The following is a 6,000-nucleotide window of genomic DNA, read 5'->3' as shown; positions in this document are numbered from 1 at the left end:
CTAACGTATTTGGATGAAAACATGAAAAGAAAGAAACTTGAATAAGACTCGTCACTCAGAAAATTCTTCGTAAACACAACAATAGAGAACATGATAGTAAAATGTTACAATGTTCACTCATTGCTTATATTTATAGAGAAGAAATGAAGAGAGAGTGAAACACCCACCTTTGGACACCGTTAGATCGCTTTTCATCTAAGGGCACACTGTGCTCGGCATTCGAAACAACACGACTTCACCACCATCAAATCTCTTTGATCAAATAATGCATGCTCGAATGGTGCATTGAAAAGATGCACGTCACGTCTCTGATAGTGCATTGAACGAGTCCAAGTCACGTCTCACCTAGGGGTACCCAAAAGTCACATCTCGACTCTTGAGAAACAAATGTTCCTCGAGCCTGGGGGACAAGTGTATCGGTTGGTACCAAACGAGTCAGTCACTCGGTCTCGGTGATCGACGAACCGTATCAAAATATATTTAAGGCGCTCAATAAATGGTAGCAGTGGTAGTTACGGAAACTCCCTTCGAATCATGATTATGTCCCACCAAATCCAGGTGACACTCTAGAGAAGTCAACTAACATTGATTTAGTGAAGATATTGATTTATTAAATATATTCTCCAAATATCCCTACGTATAAATCAGGGAATATCCCTAGAAATTAGTCAACACTGATATTTGATAAATTCGGTCTATTACAACAAAGGCCTGTGACTAAACACTATAAATAAACACTCTACAGAGGAGTAAGGTACGCTTTAATCAGTTTTCACTATACACTCTTAACACAAAGTACTTACTTGATCATCGGAGTACCTTTTTCAAGTCAATCCCGACAGAGCACCGACAATTAAAGGAGGAGACTTGAAGTGAGAAGCGAGGAAGCTGCCGACACGTCAGTAACTGTACAACTAATTTCAGGTACTATCTAGGTCCACTCTGTCTATACAAGTACAAAACTCATTAAATAAAAATTAATTTTAAAGATAAAAAATAACGAGTCACTATATTGATTAAATTAGATACAAATTTAGAGACTTAAAAAATTATTGGTATCTAAAGTAGTTTCTATTATTAGTAAAATTTATAAACTAGTTTCTAAATTGATATCTAATTATTTATCAAGATTTTAGCTACTAATTAATTTAGATTTTAAGGTTAGTAGCTAAAACATTATTATTAAATATTATACACATCATTCATCATCATTCTCATCAATATACATCTTAACTTGCATGTATATGTTGTGCACATGATTCATCATCATTCTCACCCGTATACATCTTAACTTGCATATAACTTTACACGTGACTTAAGCAAACTCCTTCCATTTTAGCAAACTCACTTGCCATAAGTGGGAAAGAATTTCACATTTAAATATCCTCACATTGCTTGAGTGAGATACCTCTAGTATCAAAATTAGGTTATGTCTTTTCCTCACTCATATGCCTATTTTCATGCTTGAGTGTACTTTGCTTGAGCAACATACTTATCAAATCAGTTACAACAAGTTTTAGAAACATGAAATTCATGATTTCACCAGCACTTGAGTGATCAACCCTTCCTTGAACGACTACCTCTCGCTTGAGCATCTTGACGTAGTTGCATGATTTACAATTTCTAAAACCCGTGTAACATTCTAACCCAACACTTCCAAAGAAGAGAGTTGTCTCGACCTTTTTTTGTTTAAGCTATAAGCTCTCACTTGAGTTATTCTCTCCATAGCTTAATCATTTACATTGTTACTTGAGAACTAGTGAGCAGTGAAGGTAATTATTACACTTGAACACCATTTAAGCATTTAGTCATTGATTGAATTATATAAAATATCAACTCTAGAACACAAAAAATCAAACTTAAAAAAAAATAAGAATGAAATGACATCTCACATAACACAAATTTACCCAAATCACCTCACACACATAATTTTCAATTCAATAGATATAAATATTAACTTCTCTTATGAAATAAAAGAGAATATAATTTTTTCTTAACACTTCCATATTCACAAAACTCTAAATAATAAGCTATCTAGATAAATCTTAAACCAACAATGGCATCTTCCCTTAACAAACTACTCAAAGAAGAGAAGAAACAAACATAATCTCTACTAAAAAAAATTCACTTATTCAAAACTCAATTTTGATCATTCTATCATTTTTCTTGTTTTATTACCTCCTTGAGAATATAATATGATTGTATAACAATATTGAAATTCTTCTCTAAATTTAAAGTTTAACAAAAAAATTGAAAGTGAAAAATTTATAATTGAAGTAAAATATTAACGTGTATCCTTCAATTATTAACTTTGTATTCTTTTTTATTTAAAGTTTATTTTTTAATAAAATTAAATTTTTACTTTTTTTCTATTATCCTTTTTTTTAATTTTCTCTCTCTTGTTTTTCTGGTAGATTCATTGTACCTGTTTTTCTTCTTTTATTTTTGTTTTTTTTACATACTTGGATGTGATTTTTTAAAATAAAATAATACCAGTAATCATTAAATTTTCAATCACTTTCAATAATTCAATAATCAAACCTCTTAAAAAAAATCAACAATCAATCTGATTTTAAAAATATTAACATAAACCAAACCAACCAGACTAATAATTTATGTCAGCTAGTGGAAGGATTATCATGTCCATCATGTCCAATATACAGCTCCTGCATCTGATGATGAGGACGATAATAATTAATATATCTTATATATAATATACAATACTCACTACACTAAAATAATTACATAAAATTTAATTTTAAAAATAAAAAATAATTAATTATTATATTAATTAAATTAAATATTATTTATAAACTAAAAATTATTATCTAAATTAATTTATATTATTAACACAAATTTGAGAATAAATAATTTATATTCATATTATATATTATTACTGATAAAAAAATTAAAAAAAATAAAAATATTCATATTATATTAAAAAAGATGTAAAAATGTTAAAATTTCTAAATTAGAGGTTAAATTATAACTATTTTATAAATTAAAGTTCATAAGTGATTTTTTTTTATGAAATATTACTAAATTATGACACTTATCAACTAATACCCCAAGAACCAATAAATATGTCATTATATGAAAATTTATTATTAAACATGGAAAAATAAAGAAAGAAAAAGTACAAGCTATGGGAGGACGAGGCCAAAATTATTTTTTTTACATTTTTACAATACCCAGCTAAGGAGCTTAATAGGTAATTATCTTTAATAAGACAAATTGTAATGTATCTTCTTGCCTTATATACTTTGTCCTATAAATTTTTTAAAGAATCATATTTGAAAGTCATTTATGAATCATGTAGATGTCAATTCTGTTATGAAGGTAGTAAGTCACTAATACAAAAAAACATGAACTTACGTTGCTAGTATAACATTGGTTTACGAGAATATGGTCTTATAGTATATGTTATGGTAATTTTGTAAATATTAGGATTACTTTGTACATTGATTGTCTTTAGAAGTGAGGTTGGAAGTAGATTTACTACATTGGTTGTACAAGGAACCAGTGTAATATTTACTTTCTTTTTGAAAGAAAGCTAATATAGAAGGTCTTGTGTGAACCATATTGGTTGTTTCTGTAGAAAGTAAATTGTACATCGGTTTCTTGTAACACTGATGTAGTATCTACTTTCTATATCACTCACAAAGATAATTGATGAATTATTTTGATAAGAATAGTGACCATTGGGATTATCACTTCCGCAAAAATCACACCTTATTGGTTAAGTAAGACTCTGAGAAGATACATATAGTTTGTAATTGTTGTGACAATTTAGACATTTGTGCAGTTAATGCCTTAATTTGTTATGTTTGAATTTTATTCTGAGCCAAAAATGCATATGAAGTATTAAGCTCTAACAATCTTTTCTTTTGAACAACTTGTTTATCATGTTAGGCTTGATAATCTGTTCATGCCAATGCATCCATAATCTTTGTTGCCTGTTCTACATCAACAATCATCATCGTACCACCAGTTGTAATGTCTAAAAGAATTTTTGTATCATATCTGAGGCCATTACAAAAGATGTTCAATTGTACAATATCTTCAAACCTATGATTTGGGATTTTCTCAACATCACTTTGAATCTCTCTCGTGCTTCATAGAAGGCTTCATCTGATCCTTGTTCCCACCAACTCATAAAATGTAGACAAATGTATATATGGATCCTCATGGGTACTGATTAGACTAAGGAATGTAGGTTTCATCTCCAAGGCCTTGGTGGTAGCAAGCATTGCACTAGTAGAAAAATTCTTTGGCTCCTACTGCATAGCGTAATCTCCAAGTGTTCTTCTAGGCTATGGTGGTTGTTCTTCAACCATGTTGCTTTCTTCGTGAAATTTTTTCAATGTGAAGGTAGAAGTGGTTGAGGATTCTTCTCAAATTTCTCCTTGATTTTCTTTTCTCTTTTTAACCTTGTTCTTCCAAGTTGCCTTTTCAATTTTCAATTCAAATTGCAATTGATCTTTAGAAACTTGTTCTCTTAATATCATATAAGACAACTCACTCACGGATTAGTTCAAGAATTAACATAAGGAATAATTAGCAATAAAAATAAAAATAAAAATACTAAATTTAAAACAAATCTGAAATAAAAAAATAAAACACTAAACAAATAAAAATATTTAACAATATTTAGGAATTTATATTCTGAAATTAAAACTATTCTCCGACAACGACACCAAAACTTTGATGACCGTACCAAGTTAGAAGTAATAAATTGTTTTTAATGACGAATATCGAATCTACAAGGACCATTTCTAAAATTTCAAGTATAATATTCACTAAATATAAAAAGATGTGTCAAAGTTTGTTTAAAAGGTTGTTGGTATCGTGAATTTAGGTAAGAAATTTAAATAAAAATAAAGTAAATGATTTAATTGAAAAAATTGAGATTGAGATTCATCGTTCTCATTTTGTATTTTCAATAAATAAAAATATATAACATTCTATCTTGATTGATATTGATGAACATATAAAAACCATTTGAATTCATATCAATTTCTTGTATACAAAATTATTAAAATTTTCTCCTAAATATCAATTTTTTGCATATTTATAAAACCTTCTTATCATCTGTTGTTATAAAATAATTGACATTTCAAATTTAATCCTACCATTTCAATATATATATATATATTCAAATAATCACTGCTGTTAATAATTTCTTATAAAACTATTCCTCATCATGACATAAATGGGACCATCAACCCTAATTAATCTTGCACATCAACATAATTAATCTAAAATTTTCCCATCCACCAAAGTAGATAAAGGGAAAATGAAAAACTTGATTTTGTTTCAATGATTAACCATTCTTTGAACCTGCTCTGAGAGTAATTGATTCTTTATATGCACATTATGTCCACGTTTTATGCAGCAGAAATTGATTATGCACTAAGTACACACGAATAAAACTTGAAACGAGAGGAGATAAAGAGAATAGAGGGAAAATTACAAAAATATATAAAGCTAGGACAAAAAATTTAAAATTATTTCATTTTATACTTTTTATGTTATATTATATTATATTATATATTATTACATTATATAATAATTAGGTATAACTATTTTCGTCTCTTCTGATTTACGTATACTTAAATTTATATAGTACTTTTTGTATATATTTTTTTGAATGAAGTATGCAAAGAGATCGAGATATACTAATTGATTTTCAAAAAAGTATAACTTTTTTAAGATAATTTCAGAAACAAATTATATCGATATGGTTAGACACAGACTAGTTCGTCTTTAATTTACGTATATGTAGAAATAAATTTTGTTTGGTCTTGTTTCAAATATTTGTCTTTGTTTTAAACTCTATTTTGAAAATTAATTTTATAAAATTGAATTAAACATAAATTTAAAAAATAATATCTATGATAGGAAGATTGGTTAAGTTTATCATATTATTTATTACTATAATTATCAACATCGAAATTGAATTTAATTTAAAATTTAGCAGTTAACACTTTTATTATAATA

This window comes from Phaseolus vulgaris, chromosome 10 (assembly GCF_051622355.1).
Source record: "Phaseolus vulgaris cultivar YP4 chromosome 10, ASM5162235v1, whole genome shotgun sequence".
NCBI lineage: Eukaryota > Viridiplantae > Streptophyta > Magnoliopsida > Fabales > Fabaceae > Phaseolus > Phaseolus vulgaris.
This window is presented reverse-complemented; position numbering follows the sequence as displayed.